Below are 22183 nucleotides of genomic sequence, written 5' to 3' on the forward strand. Positions count from 1 at the left end.
GCCGATGCACGCTGGGCTCTCTGCACCTCACCCCTGGGCTGCTGGCTCCGCTTTGTGCCCACGTGCATCTGCCCCCTCATGGTCTGGGACTTGGCCTGACTGTCGCTTTGGCCACGCTGCTCTGTGCTGCCGTAAACCAACCTCTGACAACAGGGTGGAACGAGTCGTGAATTTTTGGACATTAGGAAGAAGATTTAGAACGTGAGCGACTTGGGGCCACGCAGCCGATACGCAGACCTACTGGGATTCAGACTCGCGACTTTCAAAGCCACGTATTGTCACTGTGCCCCATTTACCCTCTCGGTGCAGGGAGCAGTAAGTGTTTGGTGTCTGTCCCTCGTTCCCGGCACAGTGGCCAAAGCCCTTGGGATTTCCTGAGCGAGAGGGCGAGAGGAGATGGTTCGGTGGCCGTAGCACGTCTCCTTCCGCCGCCCCTGAGTCTGTGCTGGTGGGTGACTTTGGAGGGGTCTTGAGAGCCTGGGGTGAGGCCTGGCTGCCGAGGAGCCTGGCGCGGGACAGAAGGCTGGAGCTTTGGGCCTCGCTCTGTGCCAAGGAGAAGGAGCAGCCAGAGTCCATCTCGCAGTGGGCCAACCGCCCCGGGGGGACAGAACCACCAGGAAGCCCAGGTGAAGGTCTGAGGAGCCGCTGGGGGTTGGTGCCGGGAGGGTGGTGAGCCGAGGGCACAGAGGTCTGCTCCCTGCTGTTCCGCGCCCCGGGTGTCTCTTCCACGAATAGGAAGCAAAGCACCTTCCTGAGGCCTGCCGGTCATCCTCGCATGTTAGCTGACCCGAGGGAGGGTTGTGGACCCCTCTGGTTTGCAGCCAGTTGGTCAGAAATACCAAATGCCTGGGGCCGGTGACTGGCCCCGGATGTAGGAGAAGCCTGTGGGTCCCAGCCCTTCACGGTGGGACCTGGCCCTGACTCCAGTGGACAGTGATGGACACAGAGCTGGTGCCAAAGGGAACTGAAGAACTGCTTGGTGTGAAAGATCCCACCTTGGAGGCTGCGTGTTCACAGCTTCCTTCAGTGAAGTGAGATGATGAGTCTCGTCAGATGAACCAGCATGCGCCTGTGGCCTGCTGGGATATCACCCCTGGACACTGGGATGTCACGGGGAAGGAGGAAGCCAGCCTCCTGGCACCTGCAGTCTAACAGACCACCCGGCCTGCAGAAGATGGTCACAGTCGGGTGTGGCGTGAGTGCAGAAGGGTCTGAGGAGAAGGGGAGATGGAGAGGGACGCTGCACATGTCAAGAACCTGGTGCCCTCGAGGGGCCGACAGCGGCCTTAGCTCCCTGCAGGGTAGAGGCAGAGCTGGGGCAGGATGGATGCTTCAGAGATCAGAACGGGAGGGACAGGGAATTTGAGCTTCACCCCAAAGGTGCCAGCCTGCATCGGAGACTCAGGTGGAACTTTGGACACCCTGGTTTAGGACTTTTCTAGGTAGATCTTATTTGCCTGGGTAATCCAAGTACCCAGCCGATGCATCGGTGGGTTTTATTAGCAAGGAGACCACATAAGGCCAGCCCCAGGAGCTGAATTAATTAACCATTTAATGAGCAACTCATTAACTCAGATAAGTAACCAATTAATTAGTTAAACAATTAGACATTGAGAGCCTAATGTGTGCCAGACACTGTTCTAGCTGATTGGGAAGGGGACGTTGGATGATAAAGCAAACTCCTGCCTTCACAGGGCATATGTCCTGGTTGGGGGAGGGGGAGGGAGTAAGTGAGTTAGTAACGTGTGCTGTAGGGTGCTGGGTAGCGGGAGCAGGGACGGCACAGCAAGGGGCGAGGCCTGTCATGGTCCACTCTGTTGCTGTAACACCACAGCTGGGTATAAAAAATGGAGGTTTACGGAGCTGACGGTTCTGGAGGCTGGGAAGTCCAAGGGTCAAGCGCTGGCATCTGGCGGGGGCCTTCTTGATGCACCATATCATGGAGACACCACACATGGCAAGACAGAGAAAGCATGCTGGACAGCTCCGAACGGATTAACCACTCCATAGGGCTTTCCTCATGAGCCTTCACCTTCCAGAGCCTCATCTCTTAATGCCACCACATTAGGGACCAAGTTTCCAACACACAAAATGTAGGGGACACTTTACACCATTGAAGGTGCTTATGGAATTAAATAGGGTGGGAAAGGTGACATTTGAGCAAAGCCTGAAAGGGGAGGTTGGGTTATGAACAGGTACAAATGACCCTGAGGCAGCTGTGCCCTTGATTTGTTTGAGAAGCAGCAGGAACTGAGGGACTGGCGTGCAGGGACCCCAGGACAAAGGGTGCGAGACGGTACCATGGAGAGGAGCCCCTCCACTGTCTCTGCAATGAGGAGGTGGGCACCCCACGGCCACCTGGAGGTGGTAACAGGGTTGTCCAGGCCGGGGACCCATCAGCTGGTGCAGCTGGAGCTGACTGGCTGGTGTTAACTCCATGTCTCCAGCGCCGGCTTCCCAGCCAAGGTGGCTTAACTTGGATTAAGTCTTTGATGTAACACAAGGTTCGTGTCCCCTGTGCTTAAGGATATGACTTGATTTAACTGCTGAATCTATAAATTGACCTTCCAGTTGGGGGCTTTCTTTTCATCTTTCAATGAGATCCAAAGATGATTCTATTCGTAGGATAGATGCTGTTACCTCAGGGACTTTTGCCTCTGGATGGGAGGCCCGGGGTATTCCGTCGACGGGGGCTGTCCTTCGGTGTAGCCCTAGCTGATCTGGGGGAAGCCGCCTCCCTCGCCATAGAGGCCCAGAGGGGAACAAAAGAAGAAAACTCCAAGCAAGAACTTTAAAGGAAGAAAAAGAGTAACCTGGAGTCTCGGTGTCCTTGACATGATCATCCCACTGTATTTGCTTAAAAAAAAAAAAAAAATCAAAAAAACGGTGTTGGGAAGAGAGACCTCCAGGTCTGGCCATTCATTCAGAGGATATTTATCGAACAACTACGTGCCAAGCACTCTCCTGGGTGCTGGGGACAGCAGTGAACAAAGCACACAGGAGTCCTTGCCCTCCAAGGACAGGTTCACTGGGAGCGGGGAGGGGAAAGACAATTTAAAGAAAAATGAAAAGTGTATCTTAGGGGATAGAAAACGCTATGAAGGAAAACCTAGCAGGGCCAGGGCCCAGGGCATGCTGGGAGCGGCGGGCTTCCTGGTTTAAATAGAGTCCATTTGTTTTTTTTGCTACAGAGGAAATCACTGGGAACGTGATGAAAGGTGAGTCAGGTTTGTAGATTAGGCAGTAGGCTGGTTGGCGTACCCTTCCTGATGTTCTGTCAGTGCTGCTGAAGGAAATGGCCTCGTTCTTACGATCAGGGGTGAAGAACCAGCATAACCCCAGCTCCCTCCTGAGTGATTTGGAAAACAAAAGCAAAACAAGAGCAAGTATTTGTGTGCAGAGGAAAGAAGACAAAGCAGAGTCTGGACTCTTCGGGAAAACTGAGTGAAAAGAGTAGATGGAGGTTTTCTTTATGCTAATCTTCCAACTCTCACGATAGTAGAAATTATTTCAGACTCCAAAAAAAAAAAAAAAAAAAAAAAAAAACAAATTGCAAAATAAGCAAACCAAGGACCGGGGACTGTCACAACTTCTCACGTCATCTCCCTCCCCTATGTCCCCCAGGTGCACCACTCCAGCTTTAGAGAATTGTGTACAACGTTCTCTTCTTCCATCAAATAAGCCCCTTCAAGATTTTCTGGCTTGCTTGGTCTTTGACTTTGCCAGAAGCAACCTGTCCTTCTTTTCTCTCCAGAAAACTCCTACTCATCCCTTAAAGCCCTCCCTTGTGGAAATATCCCTTTGTTGATTCCTACCTCTCCAAAAAGAGGGAACTGCCCCTTCCTCTTTGTCCCATCTCCCGCGAGTGCCATGGATCCCCAGAGCTGGCTTCTCATTCCATCCCCGGCCTCGCTTGAGGCCCAGGCCAGAGCTGAACCGTAGTCCAACATGGCCGATGTGAACCAAAGGGTCTGAGTGGTGCACCAGAGCTCGGGGGAGGGATGACCCAGCGAACGAACAGATCCTAAGGGACAAGCTACATCAGCACTGTCAGCAGGAAGATCTCTTGACAGAGACGGCATTCCTGCCATGATGGCCGAGCTATCATGGAAACGTGCAGGGCGGGAGACCTGAGGAAACTTGCTCCCTAGAGCTGGCCACCTGCCATGAGCCCTGGGCAGGGCAGGGAGGCAGCGTGGGCAGAATCAGAACTTAGGTTGGCCCCAGAGTAAAGTGGTAGTGGGACGTAGATCGTGTACCCCTTTTTTGCCAGAAGACCAATACTACTTTTGACCAGGATCCTTGTCCAGTTTTCTTGCCTGGCTGAACTTTACAAATCACAGCCACTCAGGGCTGCACAGAATCCCGCAGGTCCTTAGTGCAGATGCCACGGAATGCTCCAGCTCTTTCCTTACTTTGATGCCCCTGGCTTTCAGGCTTAGGAGGAGTGTGACCCTGGAGGTTCACTTTCTGGGCGGAATGTGGTGCACAGGACTGTTGGTGGGTCCATTCATCTCTCCGGGTGCCCTGGGACAGAGGAGGCTCTTTGTTAGACAGGATGTGATCTTCAGTCACTGTAGCCGTCCATAGAGTTCAAAGAGGCTTTTCCCTGAAGTACAGAGACTCAGCCACAAACAGACTGAGGCAGAGTTGAGTCACGTGGGTCTGCGGGAATCTGCAGTGGATGGAACAAAGGCCTCTACGTGGGGTGGAGCAGCACGTGGCTGGATGGACAGCTGGACCCTTGGAGACAGACTCCTTGCGGCTTGAGTCATTACCTGAGCAAGTCACCTGTCCCTCCAAGCCTCAGAGCCTACATCTGTGAACCAGGGCCACTCCCTGCGCTTCCCTCAAAGGGTCCTTAGAAGGATTAAATGAGTTCATGCCTGCAGAGCCAGTGGTGCCTGGTGCACAGTGAGCCATTAATGACTTCAGTTAACAAAAAAAATAAAAGTGATTTCCCAGTGCAAAGGATCTCCTTTTCCAGGGTCTCTCACACTATTTGGTGGGAAAGTGGGGGCTGTGTCTGACTTATGCATGCGACCCCCTCCCTGCCGTAGGGAAGGTGTCAGTAAATGCAACATCCTGGTAGCCTGACTGTGACCTCTGAAAAGGTAGCTGTGTCTGCCAGGTTCACGGCTGTGTTCTGAGCACCTGGCACGGGCCCTGGCACATGGTGGGCACATAAGCATTTGTTGACTGGTGGAGGAGAGCTCTGATTTGAATGCATCCCCCAGAGTTCATGAGTTGGAAACCCGGTCCCCGATGGAGCAGCGTCAAGAGGTGGGACCTTCAGGTCATGAGGGCTTTGCCCTCCTGAGCGGATTAACGTGGCTGTCAGAGGAGTGGGTTCGTTAGTGCAGCAGTGAGTTTGGCCCTTGCTTTCTCTTGTATACTGTCTTGCCCTTCCTCCTTCCACCATGGGATGATGCAGGGAAAAAAAAAAAAAAAAGCCCTCACCAAATGTAGGTTCCTCCATCTTGGACTTCTCAGTCCCCAGAACTGCAAGAAACACATCTCTTTTCTCTCTACACTATCTACTCTCAGGCATTCTGTTGCAGCAACACAAAGTGGACTGAGACACCCTTATCTATGAATCACAGTGTTTCTGAGAGTCATTCAGAGTCAAGCCACAGGTGTGGTCCAGGGGCTAGGCAAGGCTGCTGGGTGAACAGGTATACATTTTACTGCTGCTAGGTGAATATCATGTGTTAACTATGGTTTGCTTCTATGTGCATAGTAAACAGTGCAGAAGGCTATGAACCAAACTATCACCAGCAGCGTCCTGGGGGTTGGGGCTCTTGATATCTGTTGCTTGACAATTATATAACAAACATGCATTGGTAATGAAAACATCAAATAGGATCGCGAAATTCAATGTTGATAAAGGACACGGGGAAAACAAAAAAGAAGAAAGAGGAGCAGAAATGAGTGGATTTTCTATGAGGAAGGTGTCAGGCACAGGTGGATGTTAACCTCCTGTCCTGCAGGGGGCACTGTAGTTTTCTCTGGTATCCTTTGAAATGGTTCCCTGCAGAGAAGCTCAGGGTGAACTGGGCTCATTTTCACACTTCCAGGGCTTGGTTTTGTTTAGAATAACAACCCTGAGAGGAAAGTATTTGCAGGAGGACAGACAGGGGTCAGAAGGCCAGCCCCATTATTTGTGAGTTGGAGGTCTTTTGCCTCTTAAGCCTCAGAGTGCTCATCTCCAAAGGGAGCTTAATGAATAGCTAGCGGCTCCCTGGTGTGGCCGGAGGGCTCGGGCAAGGCAGCGCTGCCTGGGTCTGGCATACAGTGGGATCCTCAGGTACCTGGCCTTTCACTGTGGCGATGGCTTTGGCTGGTGTGAACGACCCATGTTTCTCCTTCCTGTCCAGAGATTTATCCTGGAACTTGTTTGCAAATTTCCAGATGCTTTTCTGTTTTCAAAGTGAGCTTTTTTCCTGAGACCCCAAAGTGGTGCTTCCATGGGGGCTGTTTGGGCACAACCTGCTCTTGGGGTGTTGACCGTGGGTTTTATTGATCGATCTTCTCTGAGCCTTCAGTTGTCTGTTGCTGTATAATTTGTTCAACAATTTCTCCAGTTAACAAGTTCAAGAGATCTGGCGCACAATATAGTTAGTAGGGTACTGTCTTCTTGAGAATCGGTAGGAGAGGAGATTTTGTGTTCTCACCACAAAGGATGATAAATAGAGTAACTCCTGTTTATCCATCCAGGTTAGCCATTCTGCATTATATGTTTATTTTGAAACATCACACTGATTTGATCAATCAATGAATTATATGATTGATTGATTTCCTCAGAAATCAGTGCTTGCCCTGGTTCTTGGGTATCCATTTCCACCTCCTCCCAAACCCTTAGGGAAACAAGAGAGCCCAGTGCCCCCCCACTGTTTTGGTCCCAGTGTGGGTCTTTGGTGGCATCTCTGTGGATATGAGCATGAATTCTGAGACTTCCTTCATTGGACCTGGAAATTTCAACCCAATTAAAACAATGTTCTCTCTTTAGCTACTTATTCATTCCATAGTCCAGGTTGCTCTTAATGGTGGATATTTTTTTCGTTTTGATTTAATTTTTACTTGGGGAGATGGGAATACACCAGGGAACATTTCTCTGTTCCCTGAGGGGACAGTTACTGCTTTGCTGCCCAGTGCCCCGTTTCCTCCTCTCCTGGTGTCCCCTGTGGCTCTGGAGCAATGTCCATCAGTGGTGTCATTTACACCCTGGACTCCAGGTTTGGCTGTGCACCTGGCCTGACCAATCAGCCTCCTCCCGTCTCCGTGGATGCCTTCAGGGTGGGTTGACACCCAACGGTGCGCCCTGGCTGGATGCACTGCCATCTCCTGGTGGAAGAGGCAGAAGTTCTTTTCCCCCAGAACTGTTTATAAAAAAAGAGAAAATGGGCTTCCAGGAGCCACCGCCTGGGCCTGAGGTTGGGCATGCTGCAGTGTCAGACCTGGGTGGACGGCTGAGCCGGGGAGGTCAAGATGGGAGCGAGCCACAGCACCCCAGGAGTCCCAGAGTTTCCATCCATTAAAAAAACCCAAGAAGCCCTCTCGTTTGCTTCATTCACTGAGGTTCTTATTGATTTCAACAAAGGGTCACAACCAGTGTGCTTAGAACCACAATAACTGTGATAACTGTGAATGATGCTTTGAGACTTGACTTTGGGAGGCCCTTGGCCTTTGAATCCTTAGCCAATTACCCTAGGGCACCTTCCACCTGGCCACACTCTGGACATTCTCTGCCATTCCTTGGTGTTTCCTGACACAGGCCCCTTCTTACATGTGTGGTGAGGTTCTAAGTAAATCTTTTACTTAATCATGTCTTCTTTCATGATAAAATATTTCATTTTCTCATACACCTAAATTTAGAAATATAGAAAGACTCAAGAAAAAACATTACCCAGTGATCTGCCACCCAAAGAAACCAGTTACTATTTTCTCCCAATTCTCAATCTTTCTTGTCCCTGTATGGACCACTGGATTATACTCTATAGAGCTTTTGGCATACTGCTTTAAATCCTGGTGGCACCATTAACACATGCATAGGATGTCGGATTTCATAGGTACAACATGCTCTTCTGCACCTTGCATTTTTCACTTGGTGGTTAACTTTGAGGCTGGTTTTCTGTCAGTGGACAGTCACCTCCCTCTTCCACGACACAGATGTACCATAGATCACTAGACGCACCCCCACTGTCAGGCACGAGGATCATTCCCAGGATCTGTGCCGCTCACGAGCGCTGCGCATCTCTGCGTGAAGACTCTGTGATGGCTCCCTAGGATGGACGCTGAGAAGCAGGGACATGGGCCAACAGCAGGAGCACCTTTTGAAGCCCCGGGTGCTACTGTGGGACTCTCTCTCCAAAGGATGGCTGCATTCGCTGCGCCTGCCAGCAGCTGAGGAAAGGGCTCAGCTTGTTTTCTATGCGTTCAGCACCAAGGTCAGGGCCTGGCACTCGGGAAGTGCTTGGTAGCTTAGGTACCAGGACGGGTGCCGCACTTATTACTTCTCTCTTGGTCTCGCTCTTTCTACCTCATTTGTACCGTTGGAGAATATACTGCCGGTACTTCAGCTGTGCTAACATCTCTCCTGAGGCTGGGGACTGTGATCTTGGAAAGAGAATCTTTACTCTGAACTTAAGCAAAACTCCTCTTCTCCCAGGAAATGATACAGGACATAATTCTGAAACTTAAGAAAAAGGAAAGAGTGATATCCACCCTCCCCCACTTCCCCAGATAGGTTGAAATCTAAGATGGGATATTTTCCAAGTTTCTTGTTGCTTCTCTTAAAAAAAAAAAAAAAAAGCCTAATTGAAATTCTATTTCCTTAGCACAGTCCTGGCACATAGTAGGCACTTAATTTTTAAACGAGCGAATGATTGATCAGCAGGCTGACCAATGTCTCCAGGAGCCTACTGTGAGCCGGATGTGTGTCTTGCTGTTGTTCCTTTCTCCCCTAAAACTCAACATGCGGTGGATAATCGTAAAGCAAATGAATGGGCGTGTCCAGGTTCCGGTCACCAATTGCTTTGTGATGGGGCGATGTTCTGGGTAATTCTGTCATTGTGGGAACATGGGAGAGCCTGCTTACAGAAGGCCAGGTGGCGTAGCCTGCAGCCTGCATAGACCACATGGTGTGGCTCTTGCTCCTGGGGCCGTGATGGACGGCACAACCTGAGATCCAATCAAGCCAGAGAGAAAATGGTACGGTTAAGAGATGCGGTGTTCCTGAGACCTACCAGGCTGGCATGCTGTCCCGCGGTGAGCTTTCATAGGTTAGAAGGACTACGCTCTAAAACATCAGCAGACATGGAACACAGCAAACATGTCAACCAGGGGCACAGCGGGTATGATCAGGACCAAGTAGTAGGTACTGTCTCTCATGTGTGCTCTCCTTTTATAAGGTGACCCTTATGTCATAACACCAACTGTCCCAAGCCTGGCTGCCTCTCGAGCCCCATCCCCTGAGATTCCTTCAGAATTGCTAATGGATCGCCAGGTACCTCCCGAGACTCCCCGGACTGGCAGCCCGAGGGATGGGGTTCAGTTTCTGTGTCTTAAGCCCCCTACCCTGTGGTTCCGAGTCGCCACTCTTACAGAGGACCGTGGTCCAGAGCGTGAGGACGACGCTTTTCCTCTCCTGTCCCCGTTTCCCGTTGCGCCTTCTTTAAGTTTCCCCGCTGCCCTCCGGGCTGCCCTGTGGGCGATCTTATCTGTGAGCACACACTATTTCACACCGATAAGCCGCCCCTCTTAATAAACCTGTCCCCTGGCCTCCAGGGATGTGCCCTTTATCTTGCCCGTTAAGGCGTGTGAACAGCTTTTCCCAGCATTCCGCCACAATTCAGTTTTATTACAAAGTTCTGCTCTCTTGGAGAAATAGACTCCATGCTCATGATTTCAATCACCAGGCCCTTGCTGGCCAAAGACTCAGCACGTGTTTTTATAGGGTTCTAGGGACTCCACCATATTGGGGAAGTAGCAAGGAAGTTAGCCCCCTGCTATCCCTTTTCATGCATCCACGTTGTCCTAGGCGTGTTTCAGGCATTAAGTTCTGATGGCAGTGAGTGCCTATTGCTATCCCACGCTTCAGGTGAGGAAGCTGAGGCCAGAGAGGTTAGGGAGTGACTCAGGGGCAGTTAGGAAGAGTGAGAGGTCAGGATGTCAGGTCAGGTCTGAAGACTGTAGAGTCTCTGCTTGAAGTCAGGAGAGGGCTTGGAATGTGGGGGCACTTGAGTCTCTGGCCCTGGGAGAAGAGGGCCTGGAGATCTGGAGCTGGGCAGGGTCCAGGAGGCTGCACTGACCAGCAGCTCCCAAGGGCCAAGTGGAGAAGTAAGATACATGGCTGGGAGGCAGAAGCTGGAATTCTGGGAATAGCCCACAGCCTCAAGTTCAAAGGGGCTGGGTGTGATGCAGAAGCTAGATCCGACCTGTAGGGAATGGACCTTGGCCCTGAAAGACTGAGTGGAGAAGCCCGGAAGAGGCTCTGGAGCTGGCCAACCACACTGGCAAGTTACAAAAGTTGCGACTTTTCCCGTGGGACACGAGGGGCAGCAGAGGGCCCTGGAGCTGCAGCTCTGTAGGCTGATCCGGGTCACTATTGTCCCTAGCTGTGATGGCCACTTGATTTGCTCATTCAACAAACATTACTGAGTTCCTCCAAGGTGCCAGAGTTGCCAAGACACTGGGAGAAAATGACACAGGAGAGGTCCCTGCTATTTTGGAGCATACGTGGCACTGCGTGAATAATCGATGCGATTGTGGCCACCAGCAGTCTCGGAGCCCTTAGCGCCAGGCGCTCTTTTGATTACCTTACACGGATTAATACGTTCAATCTTAACAACCGCCTGATGTGGCAAGTATGGTTATTATTTCCATTTTATAATGGGGGAGCGCTGGTTCTGGAAAAAGGGGCCACGCCATGCCCAGGGCGTCGCGGCTGTGAGAACCTCTGCCAGGCCTGGGCTGCGGGCTTCCGTAGCCCATCATCTGACCCGCAGGCTCTGCCCACTCCCATGTGACCACTTGCCATGTGCCTCACCTTCTTCCCGTAGCTTTTGATAATTTCCGGTTTCATTTACTCTTTTGGGCTCTTAAATTCTCACAGGCATTTCTTAGGCGGTCGGCTTTAGAAAGCGGAGCTCTTAACTGGCCTCGCTGGCGGAAAGGCAGGCGCCTGCATTTTGCAGAATATTCTCTGTATGCAAATTACCAAATAACCACAAAGTCATCCAAGGTGGAACTGAGGGCTCCGGGGACGTCCACTCCTTTGTCACCAGCTGCCCCTCGCTCCTGTGACCCGAGACATTGACTTGGCATCTGCTGAACGGGTCGGTTCAATATGACCCATTTTCCTTTTCCCTTCCAAGTGTCAGCACCGTGTGGGTCACCAAGGACATGAGGCTTGCTTCCAGGAGTCTACAGTTCAGCTGTGGAGACAAGACGTCACCAGCATGAAACTCTGACCTATCACAGCAACGCATCATTAAGTACTGAACTATGCAGTAGGGACAGACAGACACCACACAGGTCCAGAGCAGGGAAATGGTAGCCCAGATTTCTTGAGGGAAGGAGATCAGGTAGATCTGGCAAGATTTGGATACGTGGAAATAGAGAGAAAGGTCATTCCAGGCAGGAGCCAGCAAGGGCAAAGCCCTTGTGGTCAGAATGTCTTGACTTCTAAAAAACACAGAGGACCCTTGTTCCCCTGGATCAGTGTGGCTGCTGGGTTACAGTTGGTGACAGTCCTTCAGCACCGTCCCACCGATGACAATGGCTCATCTGTGCAAAGCACCGTTTAAACTCCATTTTCATGCTCAAAATGATCATTAATACCATCTTCATTGTAATTTGTGGAAATCTAGGCTCAGAAAGCTGATTTCACTTGGTCCCCCAAAGCAGCCTAACAATACAGGTAGGATTTGAACCTGGGCACTCCAACCTCAGCCTCCGAGCTCCGGACACTTACGTACATTCCTGACCCACTGGTTATTCTTCACATTTTCTAGATGAGGAACAAAGTTCAGAGGAGTGTAGATACTGATTCTTGGTTGCTGACAACAGAATCCACTTGAATTGGCTTGAACAATAAAGGGGCTTACTAATTGCTACAAGGGAGCAAGCAGACTCTCAAAGGGTGGAGGTTGGGCTTGCCAGGACTCCACTACGGGCTCATCTTTGAAGACCCCTCTCTTGCTGCCGCGGTGCACAGGTGCCACGCCTGTGTGACCGACTCTGAACACACTTCTGAGCCCTGAGAGCCACCTGGCTCGCCTGCAGAAACATGGATTGTGTGTGCCACCTGCTTCCTCCCGTGACTGGCTTCTGAGATGATGTCTCAGATGAGCATGTCTGAGAGAGCGAGCCTTCCGGCTTCTCTCTTGGGGAAGCTGGGCTCACTCCTCATGTGGGGAAGCTGTTATTTTGCCACAAAGTGCTGTACCTCTGGAAAACAAGTCAGTTTTTGACAATGTTAGTAAATTCTGGAGTTGGTGCTTGTTCTGGGCTGGTCCAGCCCAGGGACCGTGCTCATAATGACACACTATCATGGCTCCTAAATAATAGTCCATAGTGAGAATTGGCTGGTGGAGGAGACTCACCCAGGCCCTCTTGAAAGCCCAGAAAAGGGTCACTGCTGGTGTAGCCCCCAGCTGTCTTGTTCTGAAAAGTTACAGAGGTGGCATAGTGCCATGGTGCTAGGCATCTTCCTTTAAAGGAAGAATTAGGATAGAAACCCAGCTCTGTTCCACACTGTTCTCAAGCAAGTCATGAGGCCTAAGATTATTTCCTCCTCCTAAGATGGAGTTGGTGACAATGCCTACCTAATCATGGTGAGGATGAAACGAGATAACTGTGTCTCAGTCAGCTCTTACTGTGATCGTGCTGTGTAACAAACATCCCTATAATTTCGGTGGCATACCGCAGTAAGCATCTGTGTCCTGCCCATGCACTTGCAAGTTGACTGTGGTTTGGCTGATCTGCCTGGGCTTGCCTCTGACACTGTGGGTGGCTCAGGTCTGTTCTGTGTCTTTCTCATCCTCTGTGGTTCTATCCAAGATACGTTCTTTACTGAGTAGAAGGCAGGGGCACAAGAAGGCAAGATCCAGCACACAGGCACATCTCAAGCTTTTGCCCATTAGCAATTGCTTCTGTCCCACTGGCTAAAGCAAGTCACATGGCCCAATCTCAAATTGATGGGGCTGGGAAGTCTTCCTTGCCCACAGCCAGAACCAAACCCTAACTCATGCCGAGCACGAGCTCTTGAAGTGTGTTCTATTGTTCTTTGTGGTATGAGTTATTCCTTTGGGCTGACTCAGGTGTGTTCTCTAACCTGGAACTCTGAGCTCTATACCCATCCATGTGTGTGTCTGCTTAGAATCAGTCTCCTAACTGTTCCTCTGGTCCTCCTGGGCCTTGGTGTCCTCTTCTGTGCCTGCTTGTTCAGTTGTGAAAATGTGTAGCTCACCCTCCGTCGTTGCCTGGTGCCCCATCGCTGCCCAGCTGGGGCATCCCAAACCCTACACCCTCCTCCTCCTCTAGGAGCTGGTCCACCAGGAAAGCTCTCCAAGTCCAGCCTTCAGCATCTCTTCTCAGTGTGGCGTTCTCTTCCTCTCTCAGTGACAGGCCGGTTCCTTCTTGCTGCCCAGCTCTTTCCAGATGCGTTGATCTGGACGCAGGTACATGACTCAGAGTCTGCAGGGCACCCAGTAGGTGCTCAGGCAATGTTTGTTGGTATGGAGAGTTTAAACAAGATGTCGTTCCTGTTTCTCATTTCTTGGGGATGCCTGGGTACCACGTCCGGGGGTGCAGAGACTCTTGGTCTGGGGGTGGCCTGGACACCAGGGTTTTCAACAGCCTCCAAAAGACTCCAACATGCAGTCAAGTGTGGAGACTCCCACTTTGGAGTAGGTCAGAATTTATTTTTAAGCCTCGGCTTCGAACTTAACAGTGACAGCCTGGTCAAACTACGCAGCCCAAGGAGCCCAGGTCCTCCTTGCAAGACGAGCAGATGACAAGGCCGATGACGAGCATTCCCAGGTGAGGGGGGTGGGATGAAGCAGCCAGGTACCATGCGCTCCAGGAGCACCTTAGAATGGGGTTTTGTTTTATTTATGAGCCACGGGATCGTTCATGAAGACGAAGGCGATGTCGAAAACGCGGGCAGAAGCCACTCAGCCTTTCCCCTAAAAGTCTTGGTGTCTCGTGTTGAGCTCTTGTCTTTCTCAGGCTGCACAGCTTTCACTTTTAACCAAGGTGAGAATCATCACGTCAACATGGAACACAGTTCATACCTGCTTTGCTTCATTCAGTGATTTTTTTTTTTTTTTTTTTTTTTGGTACCGAGGATTGAACCCAGCGCTGCTTTGGCCCCTGAGCCACATCCCCAGCCCTTTTTTATATTTTACTTTGAGACAGGGCCTCACTAAGTTGCTGAGGCTGGCCTTGAACTTGCCATCCTCCTGCCTCGGCCTCCCGAGCTGCTAGGATGGCAGCTGTGCACCACTGCCTGGCCCTTCACTCAGGTTTCACGGTGAGGCGGTCTTAGCTGCAATTTCAGGTCTGCTGAGGTTTCCATTTCTGAACGTCTCACAAAGTTAGGGTGATCTCCTGGGTGGAGAGTCACAGAGAATCGTCAGCCTCCCTTCTTGTGTCTTCCCAGTGACAGGCCTTCTGCATACTCCAGGGCGCAGGGTCCCAGGAGCAGCCCTGAGGGTACCGGTCTGAGCTGACTTGTCACCTGGAAGTTTCCGCAGCTCTTTGCATCACAGAGTGGAGGGGACCCAGCCCACCAAGCTTGTGGTATCTTCATGAGGGATTAGGCCACCTCATCGCTAGAATGAGAGCTGCTCTTGTGCAGCTGCAGTGCCAGGACATCCGTGTCCACCCCAACACACCCCAGGGCTGGTGTCCTTCATTTCCAGTGACATAAGCACCACTCTGACTCAGGGCAGGAGGAAGCAGGCCTGGTTCCTGTCCGGCTCACCTTCAATCCCAGCCCTTCTGCAGTGTCAGGGCCGTTGAAGGGACAGTGTGGCCCATGGCTGGCTGTGAACACTGGGTTCTGGCAGCCCTGACTTTGAACCCAAGACCTGCAGTTTACCGTGCATCCTACCTCGTGATCATTATCTAACACTGCAAATCTGTTTCCTCATCTTTAAAAAGGAGACAGTGATCCATCTACTTTGATGAATTGTGCGAAGATGAACAGTGCACCCTTTCAAAAATATTTATTGTGCACCTATTATATGCCATGCCCTGTTAGGTGCTGGAAACACCTGGTGAGCAGGCCAGAAGCTTAATGCTGGTGTGGGATCTGCCACCTGGCAGGGGGTTAGAGTGGGGATTATAATCCTGCGTGGTTCCTGTTCTGTAGGGAATACTCTGGAAGTGTATTGCAATGGCACCTGATTTGGTTCTGGGGAGATTTTTAAAAGCAAATCTGATGGATTGAGCTGATAAGGCAAATTGACTCTCCCCATTTCTCTTTATTTTTTTTTTCCTCATAGCTTTACTGAGGTAAAATTGAAGTACAGTAAAATGCACATATTTGAACTAAGCAATTTGATTGGTTTTGACAGGTAGGTAACCAATACAATCAATATAAAAAGCATCTCCATTACTTTTTTTAAAATCTGAAATCACACAGACTGTGTTTCCTGCATGCTTCATTACATTAGCAACCAATCACCTTCAGATAGATAGAACCCACCCCCACTTGTCAACTGCTTCAAAATTAAACCACATACTTATAAATATCTCAGAGGTCAGGGAAGAAAGCCCAAGGAAAGTAAATAAAAGTGCTTTGAACTAAGTGATAATATAAGCTTAAAATATCAGAATCTCTGGGCTGAAACAGCACTCAGAGGAACATTTATAACCTTAAAGTACTTGTATCAGAAGGAAGCTAGAATAACAATCAAATTATTTTCAAATTAAGGAGTAGGAAGGAAAAAAATAAGAGTAGGAGCAGAAATATATGAAAAGGGGAGGAACTAATACAGCTAAAATTTGATAAAAAACAAGTCTAATCAAAGCAAGAACACAAAAACTAATATTAATGGAAAGGGAGCATCAAGCTAATCCTACAGATGCTAAAAAATAAGGTGATATTAGAATTGCATGCCAATTGTGTGATGGCTTACAGAAATTATCAATTTTTTTTTTTTTTTTTTTTTTTTACTTCTATAGCTTCTTTATTTAGTTTTTGTTTGGGGGATCTATCCATGGTGACAGAGGAATGTTAAAGTCACCCAGCATTATTGTGTGGTGGTCTATTTGATTCTTGCAATCAAGAAGGATTTGTTTGATGTACACAGATGCTCCACTGTTTGGGGCATAAATATTTACAATTGTTATGTCTTGTTGATGTATGATTCCCTTAAGCAGTGTGAAACAACCTTCTTTGTCCCTTCTGACTACCTTTGGATTAAAGACCACTTCATCTGATATGAGGATAGAAACCCCTCCTTGTTTACAGGATCCATGTGAGTGATATGTTTTTTCTCCACCTTTCATCTGCAGGCTGTGGAAGTCTTTGCCCATGAGGTGAGTCTCTTGGAGACAGCATATTGTTGGGTCTTGTTTTTTTAATCCAATCTGCCAGTCTGTGTCTTTTGATTGATGAACTTAGGTCTTTAATGTTCAAGGTTGCTACTGAGATACAATTTGTATTCCCAGTCATTTGGGTTTATTTCTAGTTTTTAGTGAACTAGTTTCTCCTCTGAGTGACTGTTCCTTTAGTGTAGCTCCTCCCTTTGCTGGTTTTCACTTTTTATTCTTTTTCCATTTCATCCTCATGGAATACCTTGTTGAGAATGTTCTGCACTGCAGGCTTTCTAGTTGCAGATTCTTTTGACTCTAGTTTATCATGGAAGGTTTTTATTTCATCTTTGAATATGAAGCTTCCATTTTCTTTCAGAGCTTAGTATATATTATTCTAGGACTTCCTCACTTTGAGGGTCTGCGATGAGAAATCAGCTGAGATCTGTAGTATTTTCTCCCTATACATAATCTGGTATTTTTCTCTCACAGCCTTTAAAATTCTATCCTTATTCTGTTTGCTAGCCATTTGTGTCTTGGTGTGGGTCTGTTGCAACTTTGCACTTTTAGGGTCCTGTAAGCCTCTCGTATATGAATTTCCATTTCATTCTTTAGGTTTAGGAAATTTTCTGTTGTTCATTTATTGAAAAGATGGTGCATTCCTTTGGTTTGTATTTCCTCACCTTCCTCTGTCCCCATAAATCTTACATTTGGTCTTTTCATGTTATACTACCTATCTTGGAATTTCTCTTCATGGTTTCTTAATATCTCTCTGTGTTCACTTCTGTTTCCAAGAATATATATATTTTTCTGTCTTCCAAGTGGTCTAGTGTGTTGGTGGTGCTTTGTATTGAATTTTTAATTTGGTTTATTGTTTCCTTAATTTCACAGATTTCTGCTTGTTTTTTTCCCCAGAATCTCTGCCTCTTTATTGAAGTTATCCTTCATTTCCTGTGTTTTCTCTGATTTCATTTCTTATACCATCCCTTACTTTGCAGATCAGCTTAACTATGTATATTCTGAACTCCTTCTCTGACATTTCTTCCAATGGATTCTCTTATCGGAGTATCTTGGTTTGTTTGGGGCAATCTGTTCCCATGTGTTTTCATGTTGTTTGTGTGTCCACCCATCTAACAGTGTGGATCTGAGGCAGCAGAGTTTCTACCTGTAGACTTACAGTGTCCCTGAAGGTTTATCTCACTGTTTAGGGGGAGACCAATAATAATAACCAATGCAAACAATTTACAGAATTGAACAAAATACTTCCTATTATGACATTTACAATGTCAATTATCTCAATAAACAAAAATGGTATGATCAGTTATTGCCTGCAATAAAAACAGCAGGTTTGCAAAAGGTTTATAATTTCAAATGGTGGATAGGAAGAGAACAGAAAAGATATAGGATGTGATGATTACAAGGGAGGAAGAGAGAAGAAGAAGTTAAAAAAGGAAGAGTGAAAGAGAGCAACAGAAATTGGGTGTTAGCAGAAGAAAAGAGAATCAAGGGAAGTGAGAAACAAATATGAAGTAAAAATTTTTTAAAAATTAAAAATAAAAGAATACAAAACAAAACTAAAATATACTAATCAAATGTCCCAGTTCACAAAACACTAATCCATGAAAAATAACTGGGTTCAAAAATGGTAGAGGGGGTTGTGGCTCAGTGGCAGAGCATTTGCCTAGCATGTGTGAGGCACTGGGTTGGATCCTTAGCACCACCTAAAAATAAATAAACATAAAATAAAGGCCTGCCATTCATCTACAACTACAGAAAAATTGGGGAAAAAATGCTAGAGATGAGAAAAAAACAAAAACAAATGGGAGTTTGTATAAATGTCGACATACCATTAAAGTTACAATTAAACAGAGAGAAAGAATAAAAAAAATCTTCATGAAAAGTTAAAGAATTCCTTCCGTTGGAGTCCAGAGGATTCTCAGCTTCTCTTCTCCGCAGTTCCGGGTGGTCTCCTGCAGTGGGATGCTCCGCCCTCTGGGTTGCTGGAGTGAGGTGACCCCGCAGGTGAAGTTCCTGGGGGCCGGGCGTGGGCTCAGGCGGGCTCCAGGCTCTTCGCTGTCCGCCAGTTGGTCCGGGGCTTTTAGATCAGCTCACCTCTAGTGCCCAGTCCTTGCTGGTCCGCGCTGGAAGACTGTACCCCTGCAATCTCCCCTGAGTTCCACTCACGCGGTCAGGGAGCCAATTCTTAGTCTCCAACGTCACCTTCAGATGTCACATTTCCTGGTCTCCATGCGCCTCTCCCAGCTGGTCCTGTAAGCAGTGGGGTTGGAGCGGGACGGGTGGAGCCGGGTGGGTTTTTGCAACCAGTTGTCCCCTGTGTAAACCTCTCTCCTCGTCTGATTTTCTCCTGGCCACCACAGCGCACTCTGTGTCATGCAGTGTGTTTACTGGGCCTGTTTTTGGAACAAACTCGGGTTTGCCAGGACTCGGCTCCCTCGGCTGCTGTCCCCAACGCACAGTGGCTGCAAAATGGTTCCTTCCTTTGTCTTCTGCGGGCTGCCTGGAGAGATGGTGGCTTCTCTTCCCCACGTGGATATTGCGCAGTGTGTCTTTCAGGTTTGCCAGGCAATGTCCTTTAACTCTCGATACTCTGTACCCAGATATGCCTTGGGACTCCCCAAAGTGTGGTTTCTTTAATTCCCTTGTCCCTCCACTATGCTCACCGAGGGACACTGTGGCCCGTGCTTCTGGCCTGGCCCGGGTCATGGCTGTGCTGCTGGGAATTTCTTCCTTATTTTATTATATCCAACCTCCTGAGTCCCCAATCTGCTTTGAATGTCCAGTTTTAAGTTCCAGGAAAGTCCCCCCACTTTTTCTTGTTGGCTCACCTTGCTGAGAAGCTGCCTGTCTGCTTTCTTGGTTTCACTCCACGGGGCAGCCAGGAAGGCGACCTCCTCTATTCCGCCATCTTCCGTTTCTCTTTAATTACCAAGAAATTCTGAGTAAAATAGAACAGAGACAAGAAGGTCGCTGAGACTGGGAGAAGAAAGGAGAGCGTCAAGTAGCAGGGACAGAGCAGCCCTGGCAGCTGGAAGGGCGCGTGGGGGTCGCAGCTGGGCACCCGGGTCTGCTGTGTGCCTGGGGCTCCCGGGTCCACGCAGAACTCCTGCTGGGAAACAGGATCTCACGCTCTCCACCCGCTGGCTTGTGGGGTGCAGCAGGAAGCCCAGCTTCTGTCCCGGCCAGGGCCAGGAAAACCGTCCTGAGGGACGACGCTATAGCCACAGGCCTCCTGGGCGCAGGTGCTGGATCCACTTTGCCCCGTCACACAGCGTGGGCATCTGGAGTGGCGAGATTGACAGAGGAACTGGTTTGTGGGACGCTGGAGAGGAGGGGCACCTGAGGCACTCCGATGTGCCACACTGGGCCTTTGCACGGACCCCTCGACCAGGGACACAGTGCTGTCCGGTGACGCCAGGCACCCAGCTCCTGGAGTCCAACTTGCTCTCTCCAAGAGGTCTCCCAGGAGCGACAGGGTCCATCCACATCGTGCCCCTCCCTGGCTCCTCTCCTCTCCTGCAAGCAGGTTCGCAATTGCGTGGTCACGTGTCACTCGACGGCCCGCCCTGGGCACTGCCGGGTGTAAGAGCGGCACCCACCCAGCTGCCCTCCTGCCTCCCTGCTGTCGTCCCGGGTAGGGCCTGCCGTGAAGCACCCCAGTGAACCCAGAATGAACGTGTTAAGGAATGGGCGTGGTCACCCTTGGCGGACACGCCCACCGCCCAGTTTCCGGCCAACCTCAGTCCGAAATGAAACGCAAGCCATGGCTTTTAAATCAACCATCTCCTCGATACCTGTGGTTCCTGGAGAGTGAGGAACACTCCTTACCAGGCGCTGGCGCTCCAATGGGGTGGGTGTCCCCTGGAAGCCTTCAGCAGAGGCGCTGGGCACCCCCCAGCTTCGCAATCACTAGGTCTGGGCTTGGGCTTGCATCTCTGGTACATTCCCAAGGCTGTGGTTGGATATGGTCTGATTGTGTACCTTGCACCCACCAGAGGCTTGAGCCTCAGGGTGGCATGACTGGAAGGTGGTGGGGCCTGAGGAGCAGTCCACAGGTCATGGGGTGTGATCCCTGAGTTCCCTGGAGAGGGTTGTTACCATGGGAGCAGGCACCCCTCCTGCCGTTTCTGCAGGGTTGGGGTTGGTGATGAATCACTTGCTTCTTCCCTCACGTTCCCACCCATGGTTACCTGCCATGAGGTGATGAAGCCCAGGGGCTGCCCTCACTGAGCCTGTGTTATGCTGTTTAGACTTCCAACCTCTTTCCTTTATAAGTACTTTTTCTCAGGTTTTTTGTTGTAGTAATGCAAAGCTGACTAATCCACCAGATGATGCTAATTCTGCTGGTCTTTGGACCACACTTTGAGAACCAGTGGTATTTAGCATCATTATTTTATCTTTAAAACCAGAGCCATAAAACATACCACCAATGGCACAACTACAGCTTTACAACCTTAGCATGGTCAATGTCTGGGATGGAAGGCATTCTTGCTGGGCAAGATGGTCTTTGGGGTTTCACAAACACATCGTTTCGTTTAAGTCTCCCAGCAACGCTACAAAGTAGGTATCATTTACCTCGTCCTCCAGGGAGGACACCAAGACATGAAGAGGTCAGGACACTTGTCTAAGGTGCACACATGTAGGGATGCCCAGCATGGGCACCTCACGTTCTGCTGTTAGGCTGGGCCAGCCCTCATGGGATCCGCAGGAAGCAGGTGCCCTGGGCAGACCTGCAGCCCAGGTGCAGCTCAGAGGAGAGGCTTGTCTGTCCTGTGGTCTGGAAGCTGCCCATCTCCACAGTTTCCTTTTCCTTCCCCAGGTGCGCACCCTGCTCTCCATTCCTCCCCACAGGTGACCTCAGGCTCCAGCTCTGTCCTCCCTCATTCACGCGGAAGGGCCAGACTGACAGCAAAGAATTTCAGAGTCGTCTCAGCGAAGCAGGGTGTGGTGTCCATCATGCTTAGAGACTGGCAGATAAGGCAGCAGGCTTCACCCGCCAGACAGGGACAGAGCCCCCCAAGAGAGCCCGGCAGGACCAGCCCATGATTGCCCAGCTAGCCCCTCTACAGCCCGTCCACCAGCGGTTGACTGTCTTGCAAAGGAAACTGGCCCTGGCTCCTGTCCCAGGCAGGATGCAGCTTTGGTCTTTGTTTTCCACGCAGAGGCTGAGAGGAAGTGACAGCCTCTGCCAGGAATGGCAGCTGAGTGACAAGCTTTGAGTCCACCAGAGGCCCTGGTCTTGGCTGCTTTGGATAAGACACCTTTGAGGGTGGGCAGAAGGTCCTGGGGAGACGGGGAGGCAGGGGGCGTGGCTGCCTCCTGCTGGGTGGCCTTGGACAGGCCACTGACACACTCTGCAGCCTCAGAGACCCCCTGGAGAGGGGGGCAGCACCTCTGCTGCTCAGGCGGGCAGACCTCCTTCCTGTTTGCCCGTCTTTCCTGTCTGGACGGGACGGGCACCATATCCACGCTGTGGATCTTGGGATATGGAAAGTGGGTGGAGTCTTGTGTCTCCTTGGAGTTTCTTTTAAAAGTGTTTTTCTGATTAGGAGTCAAGAAAGAAAAAGGGGGACTCTATATTTGGGTAAAATAATGCTAATGTGAGAATATTTCAGAAATT

At 49.9% G+C, this 22183-nt stretch overlaps 1 long non-coding RNA gene across 1 annotated transcript in view; it reads left to right on the forward strand.

Annotated features, from left to right (window-relative positions):
* The window catches only part of LOC306649574, a 67759-nt gene that overhangs the window by 23035 nt on the left and 22541 nt on the right, over positions 1-22183 (forward strand). The gene's annotated exons all lie outside the window — the stretch shown is intronic.

The sequence above is a fragment of the Sciurus vulgaris genome (assembly GCF_902686455.1).
Source record: "Sciurus vulgaris genome assembly, chromosome: 18".
NCBI lineage: Eukaryota > Metazoa > Chordata > Mammalia > Rodentia > Sciuridae > Sciurus > Sciurus vulgaris.